We start from the raw sequence: 18,500 nt of genomic DNA on the forward strand, positions 1-18,500 counted from the left end.
ATGATGGCTGGGATTCAAATCTAAGGTGTCTGTCACCCCAGCCTCGCACTTTTAATCACTGTGCTAGACTGAGGTGGTCACATACCTTTTCTTTGGAGCTAAGAATATGATCCTAAAGAAAGAACACAGGTTCGTAATTGTTCTTGAGGGTTTTTGTAATTCCTTTGATATATTTAGTATAATGTTAGCTCTGGATAGAAAATTGGTGGAAAGGGGTATGAAATTAGCTGGTTTTCTTAGCCTTACCAATAAGTCCTGGCAAACAAGAAAAATTCAATCAGTCTGATATGTGGTAAAACTTGAAGGCATCACTATTCCATAGATGCTATTAACACTAGCTTGGTCTTCCACTTCCTTGAGAATTTACATAAAACATTTTCATATGCCCATTTTATTAACACTCATGCTTGCTTTGTATTCTCCAGTGTAGCTCTGAGAAAAATATTTAAAATTAAAAAAAAAAAAGGATTTATGTTTCATCTGCTCTGGTGCTCCACATGAGAACATGAAAATGTCAACAATTAGGGTAAAGCTTGGGGAACTTGCAAACCTACACACCTGAAGAAAGGTTCAGGATGGAAAGGAACCTGCCCAATTGTTGAAAATAGTAACACATGTAAAATCACCACGAAATGCCTCTCGGGAGCATTTATCTTAGAGATTTACCTGTTCCAGAGAAGGGACAGTATACGCATCGTATATGACAGTATGTTTCTGGGCTACATATTCTATTCCATCATTGTACATGTCTGCCTTTATGTCAGTATCACGCTGGTTTGATTACTGTGTCATTATAGTAAGATTTTTAAAGAAGTGTGAGCACTCCTACTTTGTTCATTTTCAAGACTGGCTGCCTTGCATCTCATAAGATCTTATAAATTTTAGTATGGATGTTTTGAATTTCTGCAAAAACATTATTGGAATTTTGATAGGAATTCATTGAATTCATAGATTACATTGAGTGATGTAACATCTCAACACTATTAAGACTTCCAATCAATGAGCATCTGATGTCTTCATTTATTGAAATTTTTAAATGTTTTTTAGAATTTTCAAAGTACAAGTTCTCACCCATTTAGTTAAGTTTACTCCTACATATTTCATATTTTGATGCTATTGTATGTGCAATTATTTTCTTTTTTTAAAAGATTTTATTTATTTATTTTTAAAGAGAGGGGAAAGGAGGGAAAACGAGAGGGAGAGAAACATATGATGTGTGAGAGATGCATCCATCATATCTGAGAGATACATCCAAGGGTTGCCTCTCCAATGCCCCCAGCTGGGGGCCTGGCCCACAACCCACGCATGTGTCCTGACTGAATCAAACCTGTGACCTTTCTGAATGCAGGACAATGCCCAATCAACTGAGCCACACCGATAAGGGCTGGAATTGTTTCCTTAATTATCTTTTTGGATTGTTCATTTTTAGTGTATAGAAAAGCAACCAATTTTTGTATTAATATTTTAATCCAACAACAATGCTTAATTCAAACTTTTTTTGTAGTATCTGTAGAGTTTTCTACATATAAGATTGTGTCAGACATAATTTTACTTATAAAATTATAATGTCTTTAATTTTTTTCTTGCCTATATAATCTGGCTAGAAATTCTAGCACATTGTTGGAAAGAAGTGGTGAAAGTAGGCAACCTTGTCATATTTTGGATCTTAAAGGAAACATTTTCAGGTTTTACTATTGAGTAGTTTTAGCTATGGTCTTTTCTTATAAGGACATTCTTATGTTTAGCTGTCTTCTGTTTCTAGGTGGTTGAGTGTTTTATTATAAAAGGATATTTATATTTGTCATTTTTTGTGCTACACTTAAGATGACAGTATATTTTATCCTTCAGTCTGTAAATATGGTTTACTGCATTGATTCACAAAAAACATCCTTGCTTTCTAGTAATAAATCCCACTTGGTCATGGTGAATAATCTTTTTTTAAAAATCCTCATCTAGGACATGTTTGTTGATTTTTACTTTTTATTTTTTTTAGAGAAAGGGGAAAGGAGGGAGAGAGAGAGGGGGAGAAAACATTGATGTGAGAGAGAAACATGGATTGGTTGCTTCTTATTTGTTACTCAGACCAGAGACCAAATTGGCAAACCTAGGCTTGCGTCCTGGTAGGAAATTGAACCAGTGACGTTTTGGTTTCTGGAATGACACTCCAACCAAGTGAGTCACGCCGGCCAGGACAGTGTATACAGCCTTTTTTAATGTCCTGTTAAATCCTCTTTACTAGATGTGTTGAGTATTTTCACATCAACATACACGAGACCTATGGATCTGTAGTCTTGTAGTGTCTTTGTATGGCTTTGATACCAGTGCAACGCTGGCCTCACAGAATGAGTGAGAAAGTCTTACATCCACTTCAATTTTTCAAAAGAGTTTGAGAAATATGTTATTTCTTTCTTAAATATTTAGTTTCCAGGGTTTTTCATTGTTGTAGGTTTATTGATTAATGATTCCGTCTTCTTTCCAGTTATAAGTGCTGACATTTTTTATTTTTTCATGAATCAGTCTTGGTAGGTAGTATGTTTCTAGGAATTTGTCAATTTCATCTAGGTTCTGTAATTGTTGAAGTGTATTTGTTCATAGAGCTCTTATAATCCTACTTATATTTGTAAAATCAATAATGTCTTCTTTTTAATTTTTGATTTATTTACTTGAGTTTTCTGTTTTATTAGCTTATTCAAGCTAGGTAAATATCAGTTTTGTTGATATTTTGAAGCACCAACTCTTAGTTTTATTAATTAATTATAATTTATTAATTATAAAAGTATGTTTTGTTTATTTTTACTCTAATTTTTATTTGTTTCCTTTTGGTATCTTTTGATTGAACTTGTTCATTCTTTATTTTCTTGTTCCTTAGGGTATAAATTTAAGTTGTTCATTTAGAATCGTTTTTAATGTAAGCATTCATAGCTATCAATTTCTCTCTTCATACTGCTTTTGCAGCAACCAATAATTTTAGTATGTTGAGTTTTGTTGTCATTTCAAAATTGCTTCTAATTTTTCTTGCATTTTCTTCTTGAATCCATCAGTTGTGTAAGGGTACAACACAGCTCTTGTTAGTTTTTCAAAACCTAACAAGACTTGGCAAAAATGTGAAATAAATGGAACACTTGTATACTTTTGGTGGTGATGTAAATTGGTGTAACCACTTTAAAAAATGGTATAGAAGTTCCTCTAAAAATAAAAAAAGAATAGAATTACCATAATATCCAGCAATTCCATGTCTAGGTATTTATGGAAAGAAACCAAAAACACTAATTCAAAAACACAGGTTCCAGCAGGAGTTAACGCCTGCTTGAGTGTGGTTGGCAGGGTAATATTATGGGTGTAATAATTTATAGTTTTAATTTGAACATTTCTCCTAAAATGTTATATGGTGTGCTTGAGTGTGATACTATGTTACAGAATTACATGTTTATGATTTTGTAATAAGATTTTGTAATTAAAAAGGGGTGTTATTTGCGCCAGGCCCTGTATATGCACCCCATGTTCATTGCAGCTTTATTTACAATATCCAAGATACAAAAATAACCTGTTATTATATAAAACTCTAAAAGATTACATATATTTAAATAAGTCAAACAGAGAAACACAAATAGCAAATGATTTCACTTACGTGTGGAATATCAAAAAAAGAAAAAAAACAAGCTCCAATTTATAGAGAACAGATTGTTGGTTGCCAGAGGCAAGTATGGAAAGTGAACAAAATGAGTGAAAGGGTTTCTTTTTTTTAAGATTTTATTTACTTATTTTTAGAGAGACAGGAAGGGAAGGAAGAAGAGAGGAAGAGAAACATCAATGTGTGGTTACCTCTCATGCCCTCCGCTACTGGGCACAACCCAGGCACGTGCCCTGACTGGGAATTGAGCGGCAATCCTTTGGTTTGCAGGCCAGCAGTCAGTCCACTGAGCCACACCTGCCAGGGAAAAGGTTTCATAGGAACAAACTTCCAGTTATAAAATTAGTCATGAGTATGTAATGTTTAACATGGAGACTGTAGTTAATAAGATATAAAAGTTGCTAAGAAAGTAGACTTTTAAAATCCTAATCAAAAGAATCATGTTAGGTTACTATGTATAAGGATGAATGTTAAGTTGCCTAATTGTGGTTGTCATTTCAAAATATATAAAAATATCAAATCCTTATATTGTATTCCTGAAAGTAATATAATGTTATATGTCTATTATAATTTAATAAAAAGAATTATATCAATATTCTTCTTAATTTGAAGTCTGACTCCAGTAAAGAATTATGAAACAGGTGTGTGTACACAGAAATAGAATATGCAATAATAATGAATCGGACGAGAAGGGTAAGGTTGGTAGGATATGTGACTCATCTCTACTGTAATCATTGAGTTGGTATTTACTCATTAGGATAAAAGGCGTATGTTGTTTAATTTTTACATATGTTTGGATTTCATTTTGCCTTCTGCTATTTTCTAGTATCATTCCATTGTGATCGGTAAAGATATTTTGTTTGAATTCAGTCTTTTAAAATTTATTAAGACTTGCTTTGCGCCCTGGCTGGCGTGGCTCACTGAATTGAGCGCGGGCTGCAAACCGAAGGGCCGCCGGTTTGATTCCCAGTCAGGGCCCATGCCTGGGTTTCTGGCCAGGTCCCCCCATGGGAGCCATGTGAGAGAGGCAACCACACAATGATATTTCTCTCGCTTTCTCTTTCTCCCTCCCTTCCCCTCTCTGAAAATAAAATAAATAAAATCTTAAAAAAAAAAAAAAAGACTTGCTTTGTGGAATAACATGTGGACTAGCCCAGAGAATGTTCCATATAAACTTGAGAAAATAGGTATTCTCCTGTTTGGGGGTGGAGTGTTCTGTATACATCTAAGTTCAGTTTGTATTTAGTGTTGTTCAGGTCTTGAATCCACCTACGCATCTTCTTTGTGGTTGTTCTAGCCATTATTTAAAGTGGAGTAATGAAGTCACCTATTTTTGTTTTACTTATTACTATTTTTTATTCTCTGTGCTGTTCTTTATAGTGCCTATTGTTATTTTAAAGATGTCTTTTTGTCCTTAGAATTCAGTCAGTGACTGCTTCATGTATTTAGAAACTCCGATAATATATATTATGTTTACAAGGGTTATAACTTCTTGGTAAATTAATCCTTCATCATTATGTAGTGCCCTCTTTGTTTATTATGAGTTTTTTCTCTTAAAGTCTATTTCGCTGTGCCAAAGCTTATGCTGAAGCTTGTTTGTTTTATGTTTTTGCGCTTACTGATTTTTGCTTTTGTTTTGGTGTCATGTCCAATGTTCATTCCAACGTTTCCTTCTAGAGTATTTACCACATCAAGTTTGAAATTCAAGTATTTAATACATTTTGAGTTAAATTTTTGTGAAATGTGTACAATAGGGGTTCAATTTTAGTTTTGCATGTGGTTATCTAGTTTTCTCTACACGTCCTGTTGAAGAGATAATCCCCTTCCCTTTTTGAGTGTTTGTTCTTGACTCCCTTTGAAACAGGAGAAGCCTGCATTCATGCTGCCTGTCACTACCAGACCCCAAAAAAGAGACAGGGACTGAATCTTTATGGGCTCTTTATTCAGATGGTCAGAGATCTGGGAAGATGGTGGGTTTGTACCCTAACATAGCGTCTTAAGTTCCATTTTAAACTGACTCTTTTTGTAAAGAGAAGAAAAGTGTAGGTAAGGGGTTTGGGATTCAGGGGAAAAGGTTTTTTTTTAATAATATATTTTATTGATTATGCTATTAGTTGTCCCATTTTCCCCCCTCTATTCCCCTCCACCCTGCACACCCCCTCCCACCCACATTCCCCCCCCCTTTAGTTCATGTCCATAGGTCATACAGATAAGTTCTTTGGCTTCTACATTTCCTATACTATTCTTAACCTCCCCCTGTCTGTTTTCTACCTACCATTTATGCCACTTATTCTCTATACCTTTCCCCCCCTCACTCCCCCTCCCACTCCCCTGTTGATAACCCTCCATGTGATCTCCATTTCTGTGATTCTTTCCTGTTCTAGTTGTTTGCTTAGTTTGCTTTTGTTTTTGTTTTGGGTGTGGTTGTTAATAACTCTGAGTTTGCTGTCATTTTTACTGTTCATATTTTTTACCTTCTTTTTCTTAGATAAATCCCTTCAAAATTTTATATAATAAGGGCTTGGTGATGATGAACTCCTTGAACTCCTTCCCTTATCTGGGAAGCACTTTATCTGCCCTTTCATTCTAAATGACAGCTTTGCTGGATAGAGCAATCTTGGATGCAGGTCCTTGCCTTTCATGACTTGGAATACTTCTTGCCAGCCTCAGGGGAAAAGTTAATATAATAAAAAGCTGTAGCATTCTTTATCTATGCCCTGGGTGGTGGGTGGTCTTTCATCTGTGTCCTGGGCTGTGGGCTTCTCACCCTGGAGCACAAGGGCTCAGACACCATGTGGTTGCTTGCAGTCCTCCTGAGGCACAAAGGTGGAACTGCTTATGGTCTCCTGGAGTCAGGGTGGATTGTACCTTCAGTTCCTGAAACAATAGGTTTTCATATACACTGATTACTAAACTTAACTAGCTATTACCTGAAACTAAATTTTTTCCAACATTTGAGTCCTCCATCACCTTGTTTTCCATTTGCTGTCCTCTACTGAAGACGCACTCTGTTGCATTTATTAGTTCATTCATTCCGTTTTTCAGTTCTAGAATGTTTGCCAGATTATTTATTATAACTTCTATATATTTGGTAAATATCTCATTTTGAACCTTCTTTCAGGGGGCAATTTTCTTGATTTTTCCATGTTCCGTGTAGTTTTTTGTTGATCCTTTCACATTTGAAGTAACAGATACTTCCTTTAATCTTTGCTAGTTGCCTTCAGAGTATTTTTTTTCAGGCTGCTGTTATTATATGGAGTACTCTCTGCCTGCGTATGGACACAGTTGTTCCACTGTTCTGCTTCTCCTTGTGGCAGAATTCTTAAGTGTTTTTTGTTTTCCCTGGTTCCAACAAACTCACCAGTGTGGCTACTAAAAACATCTTATATTTTTCTGATGGTGGCACGATCGGTCAAGTTTTGGGTTTCTCCCTTTCCTGCAGATGGAGACTGTTTCCTAAGTGCCTCCTGAGTGCCCTCATTGTCGAACGGAGTTTGTTTTTATGACAGTTAAATAGAGCACACAAGTGGGGGGTGGGGAGCATGGCTTTAGCTTTGTAGGGTATTGGGAGCCCCTGTGGACCCAATAAGGCTGTCCCCAGGTTGGTACTCCCAGAGGCTTGTGTTTGGAGTTTCTGCTAAGAGCAGTCAGCAATCGCCACTTCCCTTTGTTGACTTTTGCTTTTCTTATCTGCCTCTTTATCAATTTCCTCCATTGTCCCCAGTCATGGAGATTTTGCTGTGTGATTTCTCCAGCTGTGTCTGGCAACACTATGACAGCTAGGCATTCACTCATCCATAACACTTTATTGTTGAGGGTGAGGTTGCCGCCATAATTTATTCCTATGCAATGTTGTTTTGCAGAGGAATGGGTGGTGGTTGGTGCTGGTAAACTTTCTTTTTTAAATTAATTAATTTATTTTTAGAGGGAGGAAGGGAGGGAGAAAGAGAGGGAGAGAAACACTAATGTGTGGCTGCCCCTCGCGGGCCCCCCACTGGGGACCTGGCCTGCAACCCAGGCATGTGGAATTGAACCTGCGACCCTTTGGCTCTCAGGCTGGCACTCAATCCACTGAGCCACACCAGCCAGGACGCTGGTAAACTTCTTAACCATCTCTGCTGTGCCCAAACAATTTTTACTCCCGGGGTACCCTGGAATCTCCCCTTAGGAAGGTGGGGCTTCTGCAATTTTCCTCTCATCCACAGGTATCTCCCGCAGCTGCACTCCAAGCTTTTTCATGACTGCAATGAGAAGCATTGGGGAAGGTTTACTCCTCTACTAGTTCTACATTCCATATGGACGTCTCTCTGTCTGTCTGTCTGTCTATTACCAGATGCACAGGTGGGTGGGTGAGCCTGATCTTGTTTTCCTCTGCCTATGGTGCTGAATCTCATAGCTCCCACAAAGATGCTTTTGTTCTTGGATGAATGTCTAATTATTTTTTGGAAAAGGAGTGTTTTAGAGTGCCATGGTGCTAATGTCACTCCCATTTCTCCATGTGAAGAAAATTTCAGAGAACTTTATATATTTTACTGGATTTGATTTGCTGGGTAGAGTCCTTTCATTTCAATTTGAAGGACTCTCTTTAACATTTTTTTTTCTATAACAGATAGATATAATGGTAATGAAATCATTCAAATTTGGTTTATCTGGGAAGTCTTAAATCCTTCCTTATTTTTCAAGGACATTTTTTGCCAGATATAGAATTCTCAGTTGACAGTTTTTTCTTTATTAACTTTTCTGTCATACAAAGTTTCTCCTGAGATATCTGCTGCTAATTGTATTGAGTATTCCTTGAATGTAATTACTTGCTTTTTTTCCTTCAGCATTTGCTATCTTTGGCTTTATATAGTTTGATTATAACTAGTTTTAATGTGGGTCTCTTTGGAGTCATCCATCCTGGATTATTAAACTTCTTTTATTTGTAGATCTATGTCATTTCTAAAATTAGGAAATTTGGGTCTGTTATTTCTTCAGATAAGTTCTCTGCCCTTTTCTCTTTTTTCTTTCTTGGGATCTCATAGTGCATGTTATCATTCTTCTTTATTCTATCCCATCAGTTTCTTAGGCTCTGTTCATTTTTCTTCTTTTTTTTTTTGGTCTTTTTTACACTACTTTTTTTATTCTTGAGACTTAGTAATTTCATATAATCTGACTTGAAGTTCACTATTTCTATTCCTGTTTTAGTCTGTATTTTAAATACCTCTAGTAAATGTTAAGTTTGTTATTGTGTTTTCTAGTTCCACCATTTCTTCTTAATTTTAAAAATAACTACCCTGACTTTGTTAATTTTATTATTGGTTTCATATGTCGTTTTCCTGAGTTTATTTGTCTGTGTTTTCCTTTAGTTTGGGGGGCATGTTGAAACCATTGTTTTAAAGTCTTGGTCTACTAACTCACAAGCCTGTGTTTCTTTAAGGTCAGGTTCTGAATATTTATTTCTCTTCTTTAAATGATCCATGTCTATTCTTCCTTTGTATGCCTTATGATTATTTGTTGAAAATTGTAAATTTGAAAAAACACCCACTTCTTCTAGTCCTGTTTTTAAAGATTTTATTTATTTATTTTTTAGAGAAGGAGAGGGAGGGAGAAAGGAGGGAAACATCCATGTGTAGTTGCCTCTTGCACGCCCCCTACTGGGGACCTGGCCCACAACCCAGGCATGTGTCCTGACTGGGAATTGAACCAGCGACCCTTTTGGTTCGCAGGCCATCTCTCAGTCCTCTGAGCTCTACCAGCTGGGCTCTTCTAGTCTTTTCTGACTGGCTTTGAAGGAGAAGAGCTTCACTAATTAGGCTGGCATGCAAACTTTTTCAGGTCTTTACTAAGCATGCATTTTCCTGGTCCTATGTGTGCATGTGTTTCCTCCAATCCCCCCAAATACACAGCTGTTTTTAAATGTCTTTATTTCACTACATGTCTCTTTTCTGTTTTTCTCTTTTGACTCTTAGGCATTTTGTTCTATTCCCCATCTTGTAATATGTTATGTCCAAGCTTCTGCTTGTCTGTATTCCCCCTGTAGCTTTCCCATGCTGCAGAATCCAGTACTGTTTTCTGTGTTTTATACCAACCTGAGATTTGAGTTATGTTGTGGTATTCCCATCTGAGTTCTGTGGCATTTTAGATTCACTCATGTCCCACAGGAGTTCCCAAATAGTCCAAAATGTTGCAAAGATGTCCCACTCATTTCTTTCCATCTGGAAGAAGAAATCAGGAATTGAGCAGCTTCCTCCTGCTGTACCACACCAAGGAAGGGGTGGGTCAAAATAGAAAAAAAATGCATCAAACTTTTGAGCTTGCCCTTTCATTGATTCAGGATTTGCTTTGGTTTTTGTAGATCCTTGACTGATTACGAGAGCTCCCACAAAACTCTTTTAATCCGTTTGTCCTTAGTTACTTGATGTTTCCTTGGAAAAACAAAGGTCTAAAGCTTCCTACTTCATTATTTTTCTGACATCAATCCATTTCAATAAGAAAAATAAAGGTCACCGAACAATAGCATTTTCTTCATTGATTGTTACGACTGCGTTACATGGTTTCAGTTTGCATGGTTCTTTTTATGGTCTTCAATACCATGCAAAGCAAGTATCGCCTCTATGGATTTTTATTCCATCTCATTCAATCTCAAAACCTGTAATTCCTACTGCTTACTGGATATAATCATCTGGTTGTCTTTATGGCATTTTGCATGGCTCATCTAAAGATTAACTCTAAAAACACATTCCTATAAAATTGATTACTGCCTCTGAATCCTATCTTGCCTAATGGTAGGTATATCGAATCTACAAATTTCTCAGCCTCAAAATTTCACAGTCATTTTATAGTTACATCATATTTTTTTCCCTCAGCTGCCTCAATCCCAGTACCACATTCTCCTAGAATCATAGAATTTTAGAGTTATCAAGAAAAATTTTAGAGATTTTTGTAATAACATTTATTTTTCAAATGAGGAAAGAATGACTCAGTGATGAAGATACGTTACCAAGTTTATATAAGTAGCAATACATTTGGGTTAAAATACAGGTTATTGATTCCAAATTCAGTGTTCTTTGCAAAATAAGATGCTTCCCTAACCAAGATATGTCTCATTTGTTCCTCTTCTAGTTCTCTCCCATTGTGCTGGTTCACATCATGCCTTATGTTATCACATGCTTGGATCACGGTACTGTCCCTCAATACGTCTGTCTATCTCCGGCTCTGCCATTCCCCTCCTTGCCATATGTTATCCTCTATTCTATAACATTCTTTATACATTAATATTTTAGTTACGTGACAAAATGTTTATATTTTTAATGATTTTATTTATTTTTAGAAAGAGGGGAAGGGAGGGAGAAAGAGAGGGAGAAAAACATCAATGAATGGGAGATATATCGATCGGTTGCCTCTTGCATGCCCCCTTCTGGCGGCCCGGCCCACAACTCAGGCATATGCCCTGACTGGGAATCAAACTTTCAGTCTGCAGACTGGTGCTCAATCCACTGTGCCACAGCAACCAGGGCTAATTTCATCACAAAATGGTTAAACTTACCATTTTGTTCAGTTGAATTATTTTCTTTCTGTGGCCTACACACTGTAATCAATTTCTCCTCTGTCTCTTTCCATTTTGGTCTTGATTTGACATATCTTTTCTTCACATATATAAACCACCTATCATTTATGATCTCTTGTGATCTCATCTTTTTATTGAAACCTCCCATTAGGAAATTCTGCACCACTTACTGTCTATATTTTTTTGTGGTGCTTAGAATCAGCAGCCTCTCAGTGCAAACATTTGCTTTGTGACTTTAATTACCCGGTCAGTTCTTGAATGCAAGAATAGTATCACATACCACTTGAAATCTCCCTCATCCTTTGGCACAGTGTAGTGTTCAGAGTGGGCTCTTAATATTTTGTTAATTGCTGACTGACACACCAAACCACTAAAAAATGTTGAACAAGTCAATAAATTAATTATTCCTACATCCTCTGAGCATGCAACAGCATATGTTTACAAGATACTTAACACGATGTGAAAAGAGGCTGAAATAATCTCCTCAGTCTGTTCCCTGGAACAAAAAATGGACTTGTAATTATTTCCAGGTACTCCATCATGATTTTCTGCACCAGAAACTGGAGCTTGTCCACCTATTTTCCCCCACGCCCTGCTTATTGTTTTAGAGGAATAATCTTCAACAATACCATTTTTAAAAAATCAAGTTCTTGGCAAAGACTTCCAATTTGACCTAATTCTTGTTGCTACTTTCCCTCGGGGTCTGTGGCTGGTTTGTCTGCCACTGATTATTCCCACATGTAGCGTACTACATTCTCCTGCAAGGGAGTGGCACCCAGTTTCTCAAGAATGAGAGTTCTTGTCACCACCTCTGCTGCCATGTACCTAAGCCATTTGGAATTCGGCCATAGAGTGATACAGATTGTAATTTAGTCCCCTTGTCCTCATGGGCCAAATTTGTTGCTGGTAATTTAGAAAGAAAGCAAAGGAGGAGAAGGAAGTGAATTCTGAGCCAACTCTCTAGGAAAGAAGAAATCTAGTTTCTACTAATGCCATGGTTCCTGGCTTCGCGCTTAGAATGTAGTTTTGGCAGTGTTAGCAATGCACAATTTCCCTCATTGAACATTTTATTTATTTGATTATGTTTAGACAGCTCTGCAGCTATAATTTAACTTATCCCCTGCCCAATATTACTGCAACTGACTATTTCATACCCAGCTTACGTGTTACATTAAAAAGAATACCACCAGTAACCAAAGTACTGCAAGACCTGCTTGGTGATTATTTCTGCACTATTTTTTCCTCTGTACAGGCTAATTCTAAGTTATCTGTATACAAGAACGTAAAGTTGCTTTTCATTTACAGTGGGTGGTAAGAAGGCCAACATCTGCCTTACATAGCAGTATTTGCCTACATATTTTTCTATTGTTCCAGGAACTGTTCATGCATATAATAAAGAATCAGTGAGTTTAGACCTCCTGTTTACAATGATGTTTAAGGAGTTATTTTTCTGCTACATCTTGGATTTCACTTTTCAGATGGTCACAATAAGTATAATATTTCTATGGATCATTTATGTCATTAAAATGCATTTTATATTTCCATAATTGACATCATCTTACAGGGATAGAAAAGGTGGTTTTTCAGATGTTATTAAAATGAAAACGCGTGGCTCACTCTACTGATTTTACAGGAGAACATTGAATGAAAATCTCTAGCCCAATATGTCAAGTATGAGGTAGAAATAATAATCTACAGAAAGATTCAGATAACACCTAAAGTTTTTACTCATAATCTTCTGAAGATATTTGAATTATATAACATCAAATTCAGTTACCAGCTGTGTCAAAGCTTAAGATAGATCATTAATATTCCAAGAGTTATTAAAACATCAAATATTATAGTATTGAATCTGGTATGAGACATGGCTGTCTATTTTCTAATCTTAATTGCTTAAATAATTTTCCTAAAAACAAAACTCTCTTAGTCCATTCAGCTTATATCAAATTTATATATATCAAAAATACCATAGACTAGATAGCTGGGAAACAACGTAAATTTATTTCTCAGTTTCAGAGCCAGAGAAGTCCAAGAATCAGGTGTTGGCAGATTCAGTGTCTGTTGAAAGCCCACACTCTGGTTCATAGATGGCTTTCTTTTCACTGCCTCATCACATGGCAGAAGGGATAAAGGACCATTCTGTGGCCTCTTTTATAAGGATGCTAACCTTACTTATGAAGGTTTTCCCTCACAACTTAACTACCTCTCAAAGGTCCCACCTCCAAACACCATCATATGGGCTATTAGGTCTCAACATGTGAATTTGGAGGGGATAACAATATTCAGTCCTTGATGCTCTCTGTAGGTCATTTTTCTGCTCAAGAAATTTAACAATCTCTATTATATTCAATATACAATTCAAAATTTTCATTCATCTTTTAAGGCCAACTTTCTTCTTATTTTATCATTTCTGTGTAACTGTCTAACAGTCACCTCAAACACATCCTATCTAGTCTAGCATATAAATTCTGTCGAGTCAGACACAGTTTCTCATGCATTCCATGCAAATTACTACCTCTGTTCATTTATTTACCTTGTGTTCCAGTTTGAATGCCTTCTTCTAAGCCCCACTATTAAAAATATATTAATACTTTAAGGTCCAGTTGAGTTCCCATTCTCTCCACAAAATCTTTCCAGAATTACTTTAGTCTCAACCATACTTATCAAATTTATAAGCTCCTGTTACACATAAGTTTCTTACCACAGGGCAAAAGTGACTGGTATTCAGCCCTTACTGCTCTGTTTCATTTGTATGTGTCTTGTCTTCCCAAGTAAACTATAAGTTTCTTAAGGACAATAACTGTTTGTTTTGCTTTTATATCTTCCATAACACCTAGCATAATTCTGAGCATGTAGCAAGCCTTGAATAAAGTTTTACTTAATTGCTGCTAAATATAAAATCAATGATCCCAAAGGTATAAATACATAGTATAAATATTCATTAGAGTTTTAAGGTGACAACATTGAGACCTATCATTGAAATTATTTTATAACTTATTTTACATAAACTTACTATACATTTGTTCTTTTGAAGGTGAAGCAATCATTCAGAAACTACCTGTAGATAGCCCTGGCTGGTGTGGCTCAGTGGATTGAGTGCCAGCCTGCAAACCAAAGGGTCGCTGGTTTTATTCCCAGTCGGGGTACAAGCCTGGGATGCAAGCCAGGTCCCCAGTAGTGGACACATGAGAGGCAACCACACATCAGTGCTTCTCTCCTTCCTTTCTCCCTCCCTTCCCCTCTGTCTAAAAATAAATAAATGAAAGTCTAAAAAAAAGAAAGAACCTACCTATAGATAATATCAGGACAAACTTTATTAGTAGATTTGAACAGAATTGTTCTCTATTAAAGTTTCTAGAAATAGTTCCCAATACAATTATTAACCCAAATATTTGAAAAACTTTTACTTGCTATTTATGGGTCTGAAAGTAATTTTGACATTGTTAAGTCAAGACAATGTTTGCTACATATTTATTAATCTCTATTCTGAAAATATTGCAGCTATTGGCATTATTTTTATGAACTATGATTATTTTATGAACCCCAACAGAGGATACTTCAGAATTTAAATGTAAAAAGTTAAGCTCCATATTTATAAAACAATAAATTACTTATATAAAGAACTTTCTCTGTGAGGTTTTCTACATCTGTCAAGTAATACAACCATCAGCCAAGGTTAGTTGGTAAATATAAGTATCGAAATCATGTAAGATAAACTTACCTTAATCATGTTAGTGTTATAACATGTTAGAATGTACTGTTTTCATTAAATATAACTGTGGCTCTGACAGGTGTGTTGTCCTGCAAACCAAAAAGTCGCAGGTTTGATACCCAGTAAGGACACATATGAAAGGCAACCAATCAACATTTCTCTCTCGAGTGATGTTTCTCTCCCTCCCTTCCCCCCTCTCTAAAATCAATAAACATGTCCTGGGGTGAGGATTAAAAATAATAATAAAAATAAAATACAATACAATATAACTGGACCCTTGAACATCAATATCCGTTCTTTAAAGAAGCAGACTAGAAGACATGGTACTGGTACGCTATCAGACTACTGAATGCAACAATAATATCTATGGATTTAGAGCTTAATATGTTCAATATACAACTCTAATAATCTTACAAACATCTGATTTTCATACTCATTGATGACATATGAAAATGCATTAGACACTCTGGATGAGGATATTGTAGGTTGAAGAAACTCTTCAAGTTCCTCAAAATCATACTCAACCAAAAGCGAAAGGCAGAGCCAAGATTTGAATCCAGGGTATATTCAAACCCAATGGCATATTAAAGATACCTTTTCTTTCTTTTTTTTTAAAGATTTTATTTATTTATTTTCAGAGAAAGGGAGGGAGAAAGAGAGGGAGAGAAACATCAGTGTGTGGTTGCCTCCCGTATGCCCCCAAATGGAGACCTGGTTCACAACCCAGGCATGTGCCCTAACCGGGAACTGAACCAGCGACCCTCTGGTTCATAAGCCAGCGCTCAGTCCACTGAGCCGCATCAGCCAGGGCAAAGATGTCTTTTCTAAAATAGTTTTTGTTATGTTTCAACTTGCTTTTTATCAGTGGATAAAAAGCTTTGCATCCCATAATGAGAAAAATATTTAACTTGTACATAATTAGATAACATAATTTGATAATTTCAGTTAACTGGACACCATAATTTAACATGTGGAAGAGCACATTCATGAAACATTTCTGGAAATAAATATTAAATTGCATACCAGAAATCAAAATGTGCATAAATTTTAATTCAGAATTCTACAAAGAATTTGTCTTAAGTAAACCAAACCTTCTGAAACTTTTTCAAAAAATTGATCTCACCTTTAACTGGAACATAATCAATAGAAGAAAAAAGGAAACAAAATATAACCAGAGACATTGACGTTAAGAACAATCTAACAATGGGTAGGGGGGAGTGGGGAGGGGACAGTGGGGAGAGGTGTTTACAGGAACTACTATAAAGGACACATGGACAAAATCAAGGGGGAGGGTGGAGGTGGGGGAGGGAGGGGGGTTCGGCTGGGGTGGGGTGGAGGGATGGGGAGAAAAGGCACACAACTGTAATTGAATAACAATAAAAAAAATTGAAGAGGAATAAATATTGCCTAACACATTCTATAATGCCAGCATTACCTTAGTACAAGAGACAAACAGATTACCAAAAATAAAACTACAGACCAATATGAGATCAGATATAAAACTCATACACAAAACACTAAGAAAAAAGTTCAATAGCAAATTAAACCATTACATAATATGACAAGGTGGGGTTATTCCAGGAATGCAAGGGTTGCTCAGGATATGAAAATCAATCAATGAAATAAACCACTTTCATAGAATAAATATAATGAAAAGTGTCTTTTCAAATCAATTAATGCAATAAAGACATTCCATGAAATCCAACACTTTGATAGTAAAAACACTAAACAAAATAGGAATAAAAGGAATTCATAGAAAACCCACAGCTAAAATGATGCACAGTGGAGAAAGCCGGAAATCTTTCCATCTAAACTAAGATCAGGAATAAGCATGGGTTGTACACTTTAGCCACTTCTATTCAACTATTTTACTAAATGTTCTAGTTAGACTAATTAAGCAAAAAAATAAATTTCTAAATTAAAAATGACATAAAATCATCTATTTACAGATGTAATTATATAAGAGAAAACTTTAATCAACAAAAAAATATTAAAGCACTGAACAAAGTCAGCAAAATTTCAGGACAGAAGATTAACACATAAAAATGCATTTCTACAAAACAGCAATGAACAATACAAAAATAAAATTTAAGAAAAAACTTCCACTTTAAATAGGATCAATAAGTAAATACTGTGGGAATAAATTTAATCAAGGATGTGTATGATATGTACATGAAAAACTAAAAAACAGTACTGAAATAAATTAAAGACCCAAATAAGTGGAATGATATCCTGTGTTTATTGATCAGAATACATAAAATTGTTAAAATAGCAGTACAATGCAAAGTGATCTATAGATACAATACAAAACTTGCCCAGGATTTAACAGTATTTTTGGAGAATTAAAAAACATAATATTAAAGTTCACAATGAATGCAAGGGAGCCTGAATAGGCACAACAGTCTTGAACGAGAGAATAGTGGAGGACTCACACTTTCCACTTACAAAACATTACAAAGCAGTGGTAAGCAAAATAGTGTCCTAATAGTCTGTGGATAGCATGTAGACCACTGGAATAGAATTAAGTGTCCATAAATCAAGCCTTACATTTACGCTCAATTATTTTTGACAATAATATAAGTATATTTTCCTCAACAAAAGGTGCTCAGTCATTTGGATATCCACACGCTATAGAATGACGTTGAAATTCTTACTTCACAGCATATACAAAAATTAATACAAAAAGATCAAAGACTTAAATGCAAAAGCTAAGCCTATAAAATTCTGAAAAGAAAAAAAAAAGGAAAATCTTGATGTTGTTGAATTTTGCTATGGATTCATATAACACTTAAAACACGATAAAAAATAGATAAATTCCATTCCATATGAATTAAATTAGTCTTTGCCCTGACCAGTGTGGCTCAGTTGGTTTGGGTGTCATAGGGCAAAGTGAAAGATTGCCAGTTCGATTCCCAATCAAGACATATGTCTTCGGTCCCCAGTTGGGACATGTGCAAATGGCAACTGATCGATGTTTCTCTCCCTCTCTTTGTCCTTCTATTCCATGTCTCTTAAAACTAACTAACTAAATAAATAAGCAAGCTGGCTTCAGAGGAGAAGGTGTGGGTGGGCATTTTCCCCACAGGGCCTTGTTTGCGTGGTTTGTAAATTAAATATGCTTTTATTGAAGGGCAAACAGTTTATATTTAAAATTTAGAAATTCAGTAAAAAGACTGTGCAAGGGCTGTTCTTATCAGATAGAAAGGATTGACTTCTGTTGAGACAAGAGTAGGTATGGTTGGAAGAGTCATATTTTATAAAATAGAGACTAACACTTGCCCAAATCCCCTAAATATATCACGATATAGCTTTATAGGTTCCCTATCAGAAAAGTTAGCCAAAATTTTAACATGTATTTCTCAACAATGAAAAAAGTATAAAATGTCGTATGAGAAAATTTTTTAAAACCCCACAGAATTGCAGAAATTTTTGCAAATCATATATCTGATAAGAGTATGGTATACAGATATATAAAGAACTACTATAAATCATCAACTAATACATAAACCACCCAGTTAAAAATTGGCAAGCAGTTTGAATGGATTTTTTTCTAAAGAAGATATATAAATTGCTAACAAGCACATAAAGTGAGGTTCATCATCATTAGT

The sequence above is a fragment of the Desmodus rotundus genome, chromosome X, assembly GCF_022682495.2.
Source record: "Desmodus rotundus isolate HL8 chromosome X, HLdesRot8A.1, whole genome shotgun sequence".
Lineage (NCBI taxonomy): Eukaryota > Metazoa > Chordata > Mammalia > Chiroptera > Phyllostomidae > Desmodus > Desmodus rotundus.